Source organism: Bubalus kerabau, unplaced genomic scaffold (genome assembly GCF_029407905.1).
Source record: "Bubalus kerabau isolate K-KA32 ecotype Philippines breed swamp buffalo unplaced genomic scaffold, PCC_UOA_SB_1v2 scaffold_39, whole genome shotgun sequence".
NCBI classification, from domain to species: domain Eukaryota; kingdom Metazoa; phylum Chordata; class Mammalia; order Artiodactyla; family Bovidae; genus Bubalus; species Bubalus kerabau.
In genome coordinates, this window is record NW_026577893.1 from 1,879,405 (window position 1) to 1,897,836 (window position 18,432).

Here is an 18,432-nt window from a genome sequence, read left to right on the forward strand (position 1 = left end):
TGTGGAGGAAGGCACAAAACGAAGGGTCACTGACACTCCCGTGCATCATTCGGTAAAAGCCACAGGTTCCACACACAGCTCGACAAGAGGCCTGTCATCCCATGAACAACTCGAGAGGCAAGCAGAGTTCCATTCCTCCACTCAAGACGAGGCCTGACTCTCAGGTCCCAACTCTGAAGGGACCCTGTGATCGGAGTCCGAAATGGAGAGGAACCCTGAGGTTCCTGACTCCACTCGAAATTAGGCCCTCTTCCATTACACCAAAAACAGTGGAGGCCCGAGAGGCCCCTCCCAAATCCACAGTATCCCGACTTCTCGCAGGCACCCTTAGAAGCTCCCTGAGGTCACCGGCACAAGTCGAGGGAACACAGGGTTTCCTGACGCAACCCCAGAAAGACCTCGAAAATCCTCCTTCAACACGTCTTGAATCCCGATTCCCCTACCATGACTCGAGAGCAATGACGCGTTCCCCCTCGCCACTCGCATGGAGACTTGACTTCCCTGGCGCCACACGAGAGGCTCCCTGAGCTCCCCGTCATACCTCGTGAGAAATCCCACACTGGCTCCCCAGCTCCAGAAAACCCACGAGACGCCTCCGTCATCGCGAGATGAAGGCCTTCTTTTCCTGCATGGCCTGGAGAGCAATCTCGAGGCCTCTCTTCAAACTCCACAGGAGGCCTGACTCCCTTTAGGCCACTCTGTGGGCTCCAAGAGATACCCGTTGGGACTCGAGAGGAGAGCGGAATTCTTTGCTTCCCCTATATACCAGGCCTGACTCCTCAGGTGAGTTTGGAATGCAACCCCGAGATCCCTGTCGCCCCTGGAGAGGAACATTAGGTCCTAGACACAAGCATAGATGAGGTCTCATTTGCCCTGAAGTGACTCGAGAGCAATCCCCTGCTCTCCCTCGCACCTCGAATGGAAGAATGGACTTCCCTGGGACAACACAAGAGGATACCTGAATTCCCCATCGTAATTCGAATATCCCGCTGCAACTCAAGGAAAACCACGTGGTTCCCCCGTCATCGCAAGATGAGGCCCTTGCCAGCTACAGCGTCTCAGTAGAAGCCCTACGTTCCATCTTGAAGTTTAAAACGATAATTGGCAACCTTGATGTTAGCACAAAAGTTCCCCGACACCCTGGTCTCACTCGAGGGGAACACCAAGGTTCGGTGCACCGCTTGTTCTGAGCCCCTTATCCCCTCCTGATCGCGACGGGAGGGTCGATTACACTGCTTTGTCTGGAAGGGGTTCCGGACCTTCCCGGCACACCTCAGGATGAGGCCGGTCTCACGAGGAAATTCGAGACGTAGCCTTGTGGTTGGTGCCACACGCCGAAAGACCCCGATTTCCCTGTCTGCTCTTGGTAAGAACCCAATGCTAGGACACCTCTTCGAAGGCAATCCTGTGGACGAAGGCACAAAACGAAGGGGTCTGACACACTCCTGCATCGTTGGAAAAGCCCGCAAGTTCCACATACAGATCGACAAGTGGCCTGTCACCCCGTGAACAACTCGAGAGGCAAGAGGAGTTAAATTCCTCCACACAAGACGAGGCCTGACTCTCCTGTCCCAACTCTGCATGGACACTGAGATCCGATTCAGAAATGGAGAGGAACCATGAGGTTCCTGCCTCAACCCGAGATAAGGCCCTCTTCTACTGCACCAAACCCAGTGGAGTTCGGAGCGGCCCCTCCCAACTGCACAGTATCCCTGACTTCTCAGAGGCACCCTGAAAAGCTCCCTGAGGTCACGGGCATAAGTCGAGGGAACCCAGGGTTTCCTGCCGTAACCTGAGAAAAACCTCGAGAGTCCTTCTTCATGCGTCTTGAGGCCCGATTCCCCTACCATGACTGGAGAAAAATGACGCGCTCCCCCTCGCCACGTGCATGAAGATCTGACTTCCCCGGCACCACATGAGAGGCTCCCTGAGCTCCCCATCGTACCTCGTGAGAAACCCCACACTGGCGCCGCAGCTCGAGAAAACCCATGAGACGCCCCTGTCATGGTGAAATGAGGGCCTTCTTTCCTGCATGACCTGAAGAGCAATCCCGAATCCTCTCTCCAAACTCCAAAGGAGGCTTGACTCCCTTTAGGTCACTCAGTGGGCTCCAAGAGATACCTGTCGATACTCAGGAGGAGAGCGGTGTCCTTTGTTTCCCCTCGAGATGAGGCCTGACTACGAGGGTGAGTCTGGAATGCAACCCTGGATCCCTGTCGCCCCTGGAGAGGAACCTTAGGTCCTGGACAAAAGCCTAGATGAGGTCTCTTTGGCCCTGCAGTGACTCAAGCGCAACCCCTAGCTTTCCCTTGCAACTCGAATGGTAGATTGGCCTTTCTGAGCCAACACAAGAGGAAGCCTGAATTTCCAGTTGTAATTTGAGAAACCCGCCGCAACTCGAGAAAAATCACGTGGTTCCCCGTATTGCAAAATGAGGCCCTTGCCCCCTACAGCGTCTCAAGAGAAGTCTCACATTCCGTCTTGAAGTGCAAAACAGTACTTGGCACCCTTGATGCGACCCCAAAAGTTCCCCTATATACCGATCTCACTAGAGGGGACACTGAAGTTTCCGGCACCACTTCATCTGAGGCCTTTCTCCTCTCCTGATCGCGATAGGAGGGTTGATTCCACTGCTTTGTCTCGAAGGGATTCCCGACCTTCCCGGCACACCTCAGGATGAGGCCGGTCTCACGAGGAAATTCGAGAGGTAGCCTCGAGGGCCATACTACATGCCGAAAGACCCCGATTCCATGGTCCACTTTTGATCAAAACCAGACTCCTGGACACCTCTTCGAAGGCAAGCCTGTGGATGAAGGCACAACACATAGGGGCACTGACACCCCGTGCATCTTCCGGAAAAACCCGCAGGTTCCTCACACAGCTCCACAAGTGGTCTGTCACCTCGTGAACAACTCGAGAAGCAAGTGGAGTACCATTCCTCCACACAAGATGATGCCTGACTCTCCTTTCACAACTCTAGGGACCTTGCGCACCGAGTCAGAAATGGAGAGGAAGCCTGAGGTTCCTGCCTCCACTCAAGATGAGGCCCTTTTCCATTGCCACAAAACCAGTGGAGTCCCGAGAGGCCCGTCCCAAATCCACAGTATGCCTGACTTCTCAGAGGCACCCTGAGAAGCTCCCTAAGGTCACCGGCAGAAGTCGACGGAACCCAGGGTTTCCTGCCGCAACCCGAGAAAGACCTTGAGAGTCCTGCTTTAACGTGTCTTGAGGCCCGATTCCCGTATCATATCTCGAGAGCAATGACGCGCTCCCCCTTGCCATGCGCATGGAGACCTGAATTCCCTGGTGCCACACGAAAGGCTCCCTGAGATTCCCGTCGCACCTCGTCAGAAACCGCACACTGGCACTGCAGCTCGAGAAAACCAACAAGACGCCCCTGTCATCGCGAGATGAGGGTCTTCTTTTCCTGCATGGCCTGGAGAGCAATCCTGAGTCCTCTCTCCAAACTCCACAGGGGGCTTGACTCCCTTTAGGCCACTCAGTGGGCTCAAGAGACACCTGTGGTGACTCAAGAGGAGAGCGGGGTCCTTTGCTTCCCCTCGAGTCGAGCTCTGACTCCCAGGATGCGTCTGGAATGCAACCCCGAGATCGCTGTCGGCCCTGGAGAGGAATATTAGGTCCTGGACACAAGCCTAGATGAGGTCTCTTTTGCCCTGCAGTGACTCAAGAGCAAACCCCAGCTCTCCCTCGAAACTCGAATGAAAGATTGGACTTCCCTGGGCCAACACAAGAGGAAGCCTGAATTCCGAGTCGTAACTCGAGAATCCCGCCGCACCTTGAGAAAAACCACGTGATTCCCCTGTCATCCCAAGATGAGGCCCTTGCCCTCTACAGCCTGTCAAGAGAAGCCCCAAGTCCGTATTCAAGTGCAAAACGGTACTTGGCACCCTTGAAGTGACCCCAAAAGTTTCCCGACACACCGGTCCCACCCGAGGGGAACACCGAGGTTCCCGGCACGACTTCAACTGAGCCCTTTCACTCCTCCTGATCGCGACAAGATGGTTGATTCCCCTGCTTTGTCTGGAAGGGGTTCCCGATCTTCATGGCGCACCTCAGGATGACACCATTCTAACGAAGAAATTCGAGACGTAGCCTCATGGATGGTGCCACGTTCTGAAAGACCCCGATTTCCTGCTCCGCTATTGATAAGAACCCGATATCCGGACACCTCTTTGAAGGCAACCCTGTGGATGAAGGCACAACACGAAGGGGCACTGACCCCCTCATGCATCTTACGGAAAAAACCGAAGGTTCCACTCACAGCTCGACAAATGGTCTGTTATCCTGTGAACAACTCGAGAGGCAAGTGGAGTTCCATTCCTCCACACAAGACGAGGCCTGACTCTCCTGTCCCAACTCTTCAGGGACCCTGTGGTCAGAGTTTTAAATGGAGAGGAACCCTTAGGTTCCTGCCTCAACTCGAGATGAGAACCTTTGCCATTGCACCAAACCCAGTGGAGTTCCGAGAGTGCCTCCCAAGTCCACAGTATGCCTGACTTCTCAGAGGCACCCTGAGAAGCTCCCTGAGGTCACCGGTACAAGTCGAGGGAACCCAGGGTTTCCTGCCGCAACCTGAGAAAGACCTCGAGACTCCTTCTTCAACGCGTCTTGAGTCCCGATTTTCCTACCATGACTCGAGAGCATTTATGGGCTCCTCCTCATCACACGCATAGACACCTGACTTCCCTGGCGCCACACGAGAGGCTCCCTGAGCTCCCCGTCGTACCTCGTGAGAAAACTCATACTTGCGCTCCAATTCGAGAAAACCCACAAGACGCCCCCGTCATTGCGAGCTGAGGGCCTTCTTTCCTGTATGGCCTGGAGAGCAATCCCGAGTCCTCTCTCCAACTCCACAGGAGGCTTGACTCCCTGGAGGCCACTCAGTGGGCTCCAAGAGATACCTATCGCGACCCAGGAGGATATCAGAATCCTTTGCTTCCCCTCGAGCCGAGGCCTGACTCACTGGGTGAGTCTGGAATGCGTCCCCGTGATCCCTATCGCCCCTGGAGAGGAACATTAGGTCCTGGACACAAGCCTAGATGAGGTCTATTTTGACCTGCCGTGACTCGAGAGCAATTCCCACCCAGCTCTCCCTGGCAACTCGAATGGAAGAATGGACTTCCCTGGGCCAACAGAAGAGGAAGCCTGAATTCCCCGTCGTAAGTCAACAATCCCATCCCAACTCGAAAAAAACCACGTGGTTTCCCCTTCATCACAAGATGAGGCCCTTGCCCGCAACAGCGTCTCAAGAGACGTCCCACGTTTCATCTTGAAGTTTGAAACAGTATTTGGCAAGCTTCGTGAGACCCCAAAAGTTCCCTGACATACCGGTCTCACTCAAGGGGAACACCGAGGTTCCCGGCACCACTTCATCTGAGCCCCTTCTCCCCTCCTGATCGCGAAAGGAGGGTCGATTCCCCTGCTTTGTCTGGAAGGCTTTCCCGACCTTCCAGGGGCACCTCAGCATGAGGCCCGTCTCACGAGGAAATTCGAGACGTAGCCTCGTGTGTGGTGCCGCATTCCAAAAGACCCCGATTTCCTGGTCCGCTCTTGATAAGAACCCGATGCCCGCACACCACTTCGAAGGCAACCCTGTGGATGAAAGCACATCACGAAGGGGCACTGACACCGCCGTGCATTGTCTGGAAAAAACCGCAGGTTCCACACACAGCTCGACAAGTGGCCTGTCACTCCTTGAACAACTCGAGAGGCAAGCGGAGTTCCATTCCTCCACACAAGACGAGGCCTGACTCTCCTGTCCCAACTCTGCAGGGACCCTGCGATCTGAGTCAGAAATGGAGAGGAACCCTGAGGTTCCTTCCTGATCTCGAGATTAGGCCCTCTTCCATTGCAGCAAACCCAGTGGAGTCCCAAGAGGCCTTTCCCAGCTCCATAGTATCCCTGACTTCTCAGAGGCACCCTGAGAAGCTACCTGAGGTCACAGGCATAAGTCGAGGGAACCCAGGGTTTCCTGCCGCAACCCGAGAAAGACCTCAAGCGTCCTTTTTCATTGCATTGAGCCCTGATTCCACTACCATGACTCGAGAGCAATGACGTGCGCCCCCTCGCCACTCGTATGGAGACTTGACTTCCCTGACACCACACGAGAGGCTCCCTGAGCTCCCGGTCGTACCTTGTGAGAAACCCCACACTGGCACCGCAGCTCCAGAAAAACCACGAGACTCCCCCGACATCGCGAGATGAGGGCCTTCTTTTCCTGCATGGCCTGGAGAGCAATCCCGCGTGCTCTCTCCAAACTCCACAAGAGAGGAGCCAAGATTGCTGAGGAGTAGGACGGGGAGAACTCTTTCCCCCCCAAACAATTTCATCAAAAGAGCATTTAAACGTCGAGTAAATTCCACAATACAACTTATGAATGCTGCCAGAGGACATCAGGCACCCAGAAAAGAACCCAACTCTTGGAAAGTAGGTAGGAAAAAGTATAAAAGACAGAAAAAGAGACAAAAGAGGGAGGGAGGGATTTCCGTCCCGGGAAGATAGTCTTAAAAAGAGAAAAGTTTCCAAACACCAGGAAAGCTTTTCACTGCCAAATCTTTGCCAAGCTTTGGAAGCACAAAGGGCAACATAAGGGGGATAAAAATAAATAAACAATTAAAACTCACAGATTGCAAGCCCTACGGTAACTCCCCCAGCCGCGAAGCAGTGCAGACGCCTGCTCACACCATTAGCAAGCAGGGGCTGGGCAGGGAGGCGCAGCGCGGGCTGCATCGCTTAGAGTAAAAATCTGGCCTGAATACCCTGAGCGCTATCTGAATGAAATAACTTGGGCTAGCAAACCAGACTCTGGGATATCTACCACGCAAAAAGCCAGCCCTAACCTAAGACACTGCCAGGCCCGCGCACGGAACAAAGGACTGAACAGAGATAGCCGGCTGCAGACCTTCCCCCTCTGGTGACAGGCAGCCAGAGCCGGAAGGGGGCAATCGCAGCCCCAGAGAGACATTATCTATAAAACTGTAAGCAGGCTTCTTTGCTGACTAAAACTTCTTGGGGATCTGGACGGTCAACATCTGCCTGAGAAGGTGCGCCTGTTTTACACCCAGATAACCGAGTGGCGGGGAGGCGATAAGTCACAACATTGGCGCTTGCCAAACACCTCATCACCTGAGCTGCTCGGACCTGGGAAGAGCACAAAACGCAGGCCCAACCGAGTCTGTGCCTCTGAGGACTACCCGAGTGCATGAATCTGAGCGGCTTGGACCTGGGAGGTGCATGCAGCCCAGGGCCAGCCTCGGATTGTTCCCGGTGGAACAACCTAGAGCCCGAGCAGTGTGGGCAGGGAGGCTACACGTGCCGTGAGCGGGGGCAGACCCAGTGTGGCTGAGGCACTGCGAGCGCACGCCAGTGTTATTTGTTTGCAGCATCACTCCCTCCCTCCCTCCCCACAGCGCAACTGAACAAGTGAGCCTAAAAAAAAAAGTGTCCTCCACCGTCCCCTTTGTGTCAGGGCGTAAACCAGACACTGAAGAGACCAGCAAATAAAAGAAGCTATAACAGAGGGAAACGCCTTGGAAGCTACAGGCAATAGATTAAAACCCTGTGGTTACTAGGACTACATAGGAAGGCGCCTATAGATCTTGAGAAATATAAGTCGGACCAAGGAACTAGCCAAAAATGAACCGAACCCACGATACTCACAACAAAACCAGAGAAAGTCCTAGATATATTTTTATGATCATTCTTACTTTTTTTAATTTTTTTAATTTTAAGTTCTCTATTGTTCATTTAATTTTCACTTTTATAACCTATTACTTTGCAAAAAAAAGACCCTATTTTTTTCTTCTTCAGCAAACTTCATATATATATATATATATATATATATATATATATAAAATAATTTTTTGACCTTGTTTTTTTGTTTTGTTTTTTTTTTCTTCTTTTCTTTAACATTGTATTTTTGAAATTCCAAACTGTACTCTAGATTTTTAATTTATGCTTTTTGATATTTGATATCAATTTTGTACCTGTAGTTTCTTTATAATTTTTGCGACATTGCTTGTTTTTGTTTGTTTGTTTTCTCTTTAGTTTTCTTCTTCCTTTTTTTTAACATTGTATTTTTGAAATTCCAAACTCTACTCTAGATTTTTAATTTTTGCTTTTTGGTATTAGTTATCAATTTTGTACCTGTATTTTCTTGATAATTTTTGCGACCTTGTTTGTTTTTCTTTGTTCGTTTTTTCTCTCTTTCTTTTCCTTCTTCTTTTCTTTAACATCGTATTTTTGAAATTCCAAACTCTACTCTAGATTTTTAATTTTTGCTTTTATGTATTTGTTACCAATTTTGTACCTTTAAGAACCCAATCTTCAGTACCCATTTTTCACTAGGGAGCGAGATTACTGGCTTGACTGCTCTCTCTCCCTTTGGACTCTCCTTTTTCTCCACCAGGTCGCCTGTGTCTCCTCCCTAACCCCTCTCTACTCTACCCAACTCTGTGAATTTCTGTGTATTCCAGACGGTGGAGAACACTTAGGGAACTGATTACTGGCTGGATCTGTCTCCCTCCTTTTCATTCCCCCCTTTTATCCTTCTGGCCACCTCTGTCTCCTTCCTCCTTCTTCTCATCTCTGTATAACTCTGTGAACATCTCTGAGCGGTCCAGTTGTGGAGTGCACATAAGGAAGTGACTACTGGCCAGCCCACTCTCTCCACTATTGATTCCACCTGATCTCATTTGGGTCACCTCTAACTCCCTCCTCCCTCTTCTCTTCTCCATGTAACGCTGTGAACCTTTCTGAGTGGCCCTCACAGTAGAGAAACTTTTCTTCTTTAACGTAGATGTTTTATCAATGGTGCTGTATAGAAGGAGAAGTTTTGAAACTACTGTAAAAGTAAGACAGATAACTGGAAGCAGGAGGCTTAAGTCCAAACCCTGACTCCAGGGAACTCCTGACTCCAAGGAACATTAATTGACAGGAGCTCATCAAATGCCTCCATACCGACACTGAAATCAAGCACCACACAAGGGCCAACAAGTTCCAGGGCAAGACATACCAAGCAAATTCTCCAGCAACAAAGGAACGCAGCCCTGAGCTTCAAGATACAGGCTGCCCAAAGTCACCCCAAAACCACAAACATCTCATAACTCATTACTGGACACTTCATTGCACTCCAGAGAGAAGAAATACAGCTCCACCCACCAGAACACGGACACAAGCTTCCCTAACCAGGAAACCTTGACAAGACACCTGTACAAACCCACACACAGCGAGGAAATGCCACAGTAAAGAACTCCACAAACTGCCAGAATACAGAAAGGACACCCCAAACTCAGCAATTTAAACAAGATGAGACAGAGGAATACCCAGCAGATAAAGGAACAGGATAAATGCCCACCAAACCAAACAAAAGAGGAAGAGATAGGGAATCTACCTGATAAAGAATTCCGAGTAAGGATAGTGAAATGGATCTAAAATCTTGAAATTAAAATGGAATCACAGATAAATAGCCTGGAGACAAGGGTTGAGAAGATGCAAGAAAGGTTTAACAAGGACCTAGAAGAAATAAAAAAAGAGTCAATATATAATGAATAATGCAATAAATGAAATTAAAAACACTCTGGAGGCAACACATAGTAGAGTAACAGAGGCAGAAGATAGGATTAGTGAATTCGAAGATAGAATGGTAGAAATAAATGAATCAGAGAGGATAAATGAAAAACGAATTAAAAGAAATGAGCACAATCTCAGAGACCTCCAGGACAATATTAAACGCTACAACATTCGAATCATAGGGGTCCCAGAAGAAGAAGACAAAAAGAAAGACCGTGAGAAAATACTTGAGGAGATAATAGTTGAAAACTTCCCTAAAATGGGGAAGGAAATACTCACTCAAGTCCAAGAAACCCAGAGAGTCCCAAACAGGATAAAGCCAAGGCGAAACCCCCCAAGACACATATTAATCACATTAACAAAAATCAAACACAAAGAACAAATATGAAAAGCAGCAAGGGAAAAACAACAAATAACACACAAGGGAATTGCCATAAGGATAACAGCTGATCTTTCAATAGAAACTCTTCAAGCAAGGAGGGAATGGCAAGACATACTTAAAATGATGAAAGAAAATAACCTACAGCCCAGATTATTGTACCCAGCAAGGATCTCATTCAAGTATGAATGAGAAATCAAAAGCTTTTCAGACAAGCAAAAGCTGAGAGAATTCTGCACCACCAAACCAGCTCTCCAACAAATACTAAACAGGAAACACAAAAACGGTGTATAAATTCGAACCCCAAACAATAAAGTAAATGGCAATGGGATCATACTTATCAGTAATTACCTTAAACGTAAATGGGTTGAATGCTCCAACCAAAAGACAAAGACTGGCTGAATGGATACAAAAACAAGACCCCTACATATGTTGTCTACAAGAGACCCACCTCAAAACAGGGGATACATACAGACTGAAAGTGAAGGGCTGGAAAAAGATTTTCCATGCAAATAGGGACCAAAAGAAAGCAGGAGTAGCGATACTCATATCAGATAAAGTAGACTTTAAAACAAAGGCTGTGAAAAGAGACAAAGAAGGTCACTACATAATGATCAAAGGATCAATCCAAGAAGAAGATATAACAATTATAAATATATATGCACCCAACGTGGGAGCACCACAGTATGTAAGACAAATGCTAACAAGTATGAAAGGAGAAATTAACACTAACACAATAATAGTTGGAGATTTTAATACCCCACTCAAACCTATGGATAGATCAACTAAACAGAAATTTAACAAGGAAACACAAACTTTAAATGATACAATAGACCAGTTAGACCTAATTGATATCTATAGGACAATTCATCCCAAAACAATGAATTTCAACTTTTTCTAAAGTGCACATGGAACCTTCTCCAGGATAGATCACATCCTGGGCCATAAAGCTAGCATTGGTAAATTCAAAAAAATAGAAATCATTCCAAGCATCTTTTCTGACCACAATGCAGTAAGATTAGATCTCAATTACAGGAGAAAAACTATTAAAAATTCCAACATATGGAGGCTGAACAACACGCTGCTGAATAACCAACAAATCACAGAAGAAATCAAAAAAGAAATCAAAATTTGCATAGAAACGGATGAAAATGAAAACACAACAACCCAAAACTTGTGGGACACGGTAAAAGCAGTCCTAAGGGGAAAGTTCATAGCAATACAGGCACACCTCAAGAAACAAGAAAAAAGTCAAATAAATAAACTAACTCTACACCTAAAGCAACTAGAAAAGGAAGAAATGAAGAACCCCAGGGTTAGTAGAAGGAAAGAAATCTTAAAAATTAGAGCAGAAATAAATGCAAAAGAAACAAAAGAGACCATAGCAAAAATCAACAAAACCAAAAGCTGGTTCTTTGAAACCATAAATAAAATTGACAAACCATTAGCCAGACTCATCAAGAAACAAAGGGAGAAAAATCAAATCAATACAATTAGAAATGAAAATGGAGAGATCACAACAGAAAACACAGAAATACAAAGGATCATAAGAGACTACTATCAACAATTATATGCCAATAAAATGGACAACGTGGAAGAAATGGACAAATTCTTAGAAAAGTACAACTTTCCAAAACTGGACCAGGGAAGAACTAGAAAATCTTAACAGACCCATCACAAGCACGGAAATGGAAACTGTAACCAAAAATCTTCCAGCCAACAAAAGCCCAGGTCCAGACGGCTTCACAGCTGAATTCTACGAAAAATTTAGAGAAGAGCTAACACCTATCCTGCTCAAACTCTTCCAGAAAATTGCAGAGGAAGGTAAACTTCCAAACTCATTCTATGAGGCCACCATCAGCCTAATACCAAAACCTGACAAAGATCCCACAAAAAAAGAAAACTACAGGCCAATATCACTGATGACATAGATGCAAAAATCCTTAACAAAATTCTAGCAATCAGAATCCAACAACACATTAAAAAGATCATACACCATGACCAAGTGGGCTTTATCCCAGGGATGCAAGGATTCTTCAATATCCGCAAATCAATCAATGTAATACACCACCTTAACAAATTGAAAAATAAAAACCATATGATTTTCTCAATAGATGCAGAGAAAGCCTTTGACAAAATTCAACATCCATTTATGATAAAAACTCTCCAGAAAGCAGGAATAGAAGGAACATACCTCAACATAATAAAAGCTATATATGACAAACCCACAGCAAACATTATCCTCAATGGTGAAAAATTGAAAGCATTTCCTCTAAAGTCAGGAACTAGACAAGGGTGCCCACTTTCACCATTACTATTCAACATAGCTTTGGAAGTTTTGGCCACAGCAATCAGATCAGAAAAAGAAACAAAAGGAATCCAAATTGGAAAAGAAGAAGTAAAACTCTCACTGTTTGCAGATTACATGATCCTCTACATAGAAAACCCTAAAGACTCCACCAGAAAATTACTAGAACTAGTCAATGACTATAGTAAAGTTGCAGGATATAAAATCAACACACAGAAATCCCTTGAATTCCTATACACTAATAATGAGAAAACAGAAAGAGAAATTAAGGAAACAATTTCATTCACCATTGCAACGGAAAGAATAAAATACTTAGGAATATACCTACCTAAAGAAACTAAAGACCTATATATAGAAAACTATAAAACACTGGTGAAAGAAATCAAAGAGGACACTAATAGGTGGAGAAATATACCATGTTCATGGATTGGAAGAATCAATATAGTGAAAATGAGTATACTACCCAAGGCAATTTATAGATTCAATGCAATCCCTATCAAGCTACCAACAGTATTCTTCACAGAGCTAGAACAAATAATTTCACAATTTGTATGGAAATACAAAAAACCTCGAATAGCCAAAGCGATCTTGAGAAAGAAGAATGGAACTGGAGGAATCAACCTACCTGATTTCAGGCTCCGCTACAAAGCCACAGTTATCAAGACAGTATGGTACTGGCACAAAGACAGAAATATAGATTAGTGGAACAAAATAGAAAGCACAGAGATAAATCCACACACATATGGACACCTTATCTTTGACAAAGGAGGCAAAAATATACAATGGATTAAAGACAATCTCTTTAACAAGTGGTGCTGGGAAATCTGGTCAACCACTTGTAAAAGAATGAAACTAGAACACTTTCTAACACAATACACAAAAATAAACTCAAAATGGATTAAAGATCTAAATGTAAGACCAGAAACTATAAAACTCCTAGAGGAGAACATAGGCAAAACACTCTCTGAAATACATCACAGCAGGATCCTCTATGACCCACCTCCCAGAATATTGGAAATAAAAACAAAAATAAACAAATGGGACCTAATTAACCTTAAAAGCTTCTGCACATCAAAGCAAACTATTAGCAAGGTGAAAAGACAGCCTTCGGAATGGGAGAAAATAATAGGAAATGAAGCAACTGACAAACAACTAATCTCAAAAATATACAAGCAACACCTACAGCTCAACTCCAGAAAAATAGATGATCCAATCAAAAAATGGGCCAAAGAACTAAATAGGCATTTCTCCAAAGAAGACATACAGATGGCTAACAAACACATGAAAAGATGCTCAAAATCACTCATTATCATAGAAATGCAAATCAAAACCACTATGAGGTACCATTTCACGCCAGTCAGAATGGCTGCAATCCAAAAGTCTACAAATAATAAATGCTGGAGAGGGTGTGGAGAAAAGGGAACCCTCTTACACTGTTGGTGGGAATGCAAACTAGTACAGGCACTATAGAGAACAGTGTGGAGATTCCTTAAAAAACTGGAAATAGAACTGCCTTATGATCCAGCAATCCCACTGCTGGGCATACACACTGAGGAAACCAGAAGGGAAAGAGACACGTGTACCCCAATGTTCATCGCAGCACTGTTTCTAATAGCCAGGACATGGAAGCAACCTAGATGTCCATCAGCAGATGAATGGATAAGAAAGCTGTGGTACATATACACAATGGAGTATTACTCCGACATTAAAAAGAATAGAATGAATCAGTTCTAATGAGGTGGATGATACTGGAGCCTATTATACAGAGTGAAGTAAGCCAGAAAGAAAAACACCAATACAGTATACTAACGCATATATATGGAACTTTGAAAGACGGTAACAATAACCCTGAGTACGAGACAGCAAAAGAGACACTGATGTATAGAAGAGTCTTATGGACTCTGTGGGAGAGGGAGAAGGTGGGAAGATTTGGGAGAATGGCATTGAAACATGTAAAATATCATGTATGAAAAGAGTTGCCAGTCCAGGTTTGATGCATGACACTGGATGCTTGGGGCTAGTGCACTGGGACGACCCAGAGGGATGCTATGGGGGGGAGGAGGGAGGAGGGTTCAGGATGGGGAGCACATGTATACCTGAGGCGGATTCATTTTGATATTTGGAAAAACTAATACAATTATGTAAAGTTTAAAAATAAAATAAAATTAAAAAAAAAATCCACAGGAGGCTTGACTCCCTTTAGGCCACTCAGTGGTCTCCAAGAAATACCCGTCGGGACTCGAGAGCAGAGCAGAGTCCTTTCCTTCCTCTCGAGATGAGGTCTGACTCCTCGGGTGCGTCTAAAATGCAACCCCGAGATCTCTGTCGCCCCTGGAGAGGAACATTAGGTCCTGGACACAAGCTTAGATGAGGTCTCTTTTGCCCTGAAGTGACTCGAGAGCAATCCCTAGCTCTCTCTCGCAACTCCAATGGAAGATTGGACTTCCCTGGGCCAACACAAGAGGAAGCTTGAATTCCCCATCGTAACTCGAGAATCCCGCCGAAACTCGAGAAAAACCACATGGTTACCCTGTCATCGCAAGATGAGGCCCTTGCCCGCTACAGCGTCTAAAGAGAAGTCCCAGGTTTCTTCTTGAAGTGTTTTCACACTTCAAGTGTGAAAACTTGGCACCCTTGATGCGATTCCAAAAGTTCCCCGACACCCTGGTCTCTCTCGAGGGGAACACCGAGGTTCCCGGTACGACTTCATCTGAGCCACTTCTCCCCTCCTGATTGCGACTGGAGGGTCGACTCCCGTGCTTTGTCTGGAAGGGGTTCCCAACCTTCCCGGCGCACCTCAGGATGAGGCCGGTCTAACGAGAATATTTGAGACGTAGCTTCATGGGTGGTAACACATGCTGAAAGACCCCAATTCCCCGGTCCACTCTTGATAAGAACCCGATGCCCAGACACCTCTTGAAAGGCAACCCTGTGGAAGAAGGCACAACACGAAGGGGCAATGACACCCTCGTGCATCGTCCGGAAAAACCCGCAGATTCCAAACACAGTCCGACAAGTTACCTGTCACCCCGTGAATAACTCGAGAGGCAAACGGAGTTCCATTCCTCCTTACAAGACGAGGCCTGACTCTCCTGTCCCAACTCTGCAGGGACCCTGCGATCAGAGTCAGAAATGGAGACGAACCCTGAGGTTCCTGCCTCCACTCGAGATGAGGCCCTCTTCTATTGCACCAAACCCAGTGGAGTCCCGAGAGGGCCCTCCCAACTCCAGGGTATCCTTGACTTCTCAGAGGCACACTGAGAAGCTCCCTGAGGCCACCGGCACTAGTCGAGGGAACCCAGGGTTTACTGCCGTGACCCAAGAAACACCTTGAAAGTCCTTCTTTAACGGTTCTTGAGGCCCGATACACCTTCCATGACTCTAGAGCAATGACGCGCTCCCCCTCGCAATGAGCATGGAGACCTGACTTCCCAAGCGCCACATGAGAGGCTCCCTGAGCTCCCCGTAGTACCTCATGAGAAACCCCACACTGGCGCTGCAGCTCGAGAAAACCCACGAGACGCCCCCTTCATCGCGAGATGATGGCCTTCTTTTCCTGCATGGCCTGGAGAGCAATCACGAGTCCTCTCTCCAAACTCCACAGGAGGCTTGACTCCCTTTAGGCCACTCAGTGGGCTCCAAGAGATACCCGTCGCAACTCGAGAGGAGAGCGGAGTCCTTCGCTTCCCCTCGAGACAAGGACTGACTCCCCGGGTGCATCAGGAATGCAACCCCGAGATCCCTGTCCCCCCTGGAGACGAACATTATGTCCTGGACACAAGCCTAGATAAGGTCTCTTTTGCCCTGCAGTAACTCAAGCGCAATCCCTAGCTCTCCCTCGCAACTCGAATGGAAGACTGGACTTCCCTGGGCCAACACAAGAGGAAGCCTGAATTTCCTGACCTAACTCGAGAATCCCTCCATAACTCGAGAAAAACGACGTGGTTAACCCGTAACCACAAGATGAGGCCCTTGCCAGCTACAGCGTCTCAAGAGAAATCTCACGTTCCGTCTTGAAGTTTGAAACGGTACTTAGCACCTTTGATGTGACTCCAAAAGTTCCCCGACATCCCAGTTTTACTCGAGGGGAACATCGAGGTTCCCAGCACCACTTCATATGAGCCCCATTCTCCCCTCCTGATCGGGACAAGAGGGTCGATTCACTTGCTTTGTCTGAAAGGGTTACCGACCTTCCTGGTGCACCTCAGGTTGAGGTCCGTCTCAAGAAGAAATTCGAGATGTAGGCTTGTGGGTGGTGCCACATGCCGAAAGACACTGATTTCCTGGTCTGCTCTTGATAAGAATCTGAAGGCTGGATACCTCTTCGAAGGCAACCCTGTGTATGAAGGCAAAAAACAAAGGGGAACTGACACCCCCATGCATCGTCCGGATAAAACCACAGGTTCCACACACAGCTCGACAAGTGGCCTGTTATCCGGTGAACAACTCGAGAGTCCAGTGGAGTTCCATTCCTCCACACAAGACGAGGCCTGACTCTCCTGTCCTAACTCTGTAGGGACTCTGTGTTCAGAGTCAGAAATGGAGAGCAACCCTGAGGTTCCTGCTTCAAATCGAGATGAGGCCCTCTTCTGACAAGGTCCAGCCTCGGCTGGTCCAGGGTTTTCGAAGGGGAGACAGAGTAGGCGAACTATTGATTTATTTATCGAAGATATAAAGAGTAATAGAATGAGGATAGCTCAGTAGGAAAATTTAGTGGAGAAAAGAAGCTGAGTAGCTTGGTTTATGCGGAAAATCAGTATAACCCGTGACACCAGGTTAGCTCTGACCACGGAGGCCGCAGGCTCCCTCTCGAATAGCGAAAAGTGCCCCACCTTAGACACCTTCTCAAGTGGTCTTCGAAGCCCAGGCAAATAAATGGTCGCAGAGGATATCCGCGCTCCAGATGGACACTCATCTGAAAATTGAGGGGAAGAATGACATTAGGAGACTAAGCGTTGGCAATCAAGGCCCATAGCTTTATTTTTAACAGGGGTTTTTATACCCTAAGTTACACATAGAGGATAATGGGGATGCAAAGACAGCAGCCTTTGATCCTTATCAAAAACCAGAGTTTCTGTCCTGCAAATGTATCGTATACAAATGGTTTAGGTGATTTACATCATCTTCTAGCCAGAAGACCTATTAACATTTTATGACTCTTGACAAAGACTTATCAACCGTAAGACTTATTCTCTCTAAGAGTAATTATTTTAAGGTTTGGCCCCATCTTTCGAAGATAAAATTGCATTCCTATAGGGCAGATGTGTAATGGGCTTACAACAAAGGAAATAATTTATTACCTTAAGGGTCTAAAGTTAGTAACACCAAGGCCACTACTTATTTCTTCTACATACCAACTATATTAATTAATACACATTCAAGGATACAATTCAGGGGATGTGGAAACTTGGCAACAAGCATTGGTTCATCAATGAAATCTTTTACTAGTTTTATTCTGACAGTTTCTAACTCTCTGAGAGGCTCTAAGCTATTTGAATATCTTAAGCTTCCCGTGCCTCTCGAGGCTCGGAGACTGTAAACAATTGTATGCATTGCTGTAGGAGACCGGGTAAACTTGTCAGGCGAGTTAGAGAGCCATCTGACGTGTTTGGATTTAAACACTCCTAATTGCCCAGGAACTTTATTAATTGGAGCTGTAAGTTAGCTCTTTGACAGAGAGAGTGAGATGGTGGTGGGGGACAGCCCCCAGTAAAGTCAGAGGTGAGAGCACAAAGCAATAAAGTAGGCAGACTCTGGTTTTGGGGGGTAGATGCTCAAGAATATCCGGGAGGACTCCCGAGGCTCGATCCCGCCTTTGTGTATGCCCAGCCTCCTTCCTCATGACCTTTGTCACGAGTGGAATGTCTCTCGCTGGCTCCCGGCATCTCCCCGTTTTTTATTTCTTAAAACAGCCAGATGTAGCTCAGTCGCGAGCCTCTGAATACTCTGCCGAAGAATCCTGACAATACAAGGAAGAATGATTATGAGAAGCAGAATTAAAGAAGCCACCGCAGCATAGCTAAAGACATTAGACAGAATATTCTTTCCTGAGATGTAGTTAGGGAAAGTATGGAAGAAATCATTTGCTGTTCCAGCAGCAGTAAAATCTAATCGGGAGTGCTCCATGGTTGCTATTTGATAGTGAAGTTTCCCT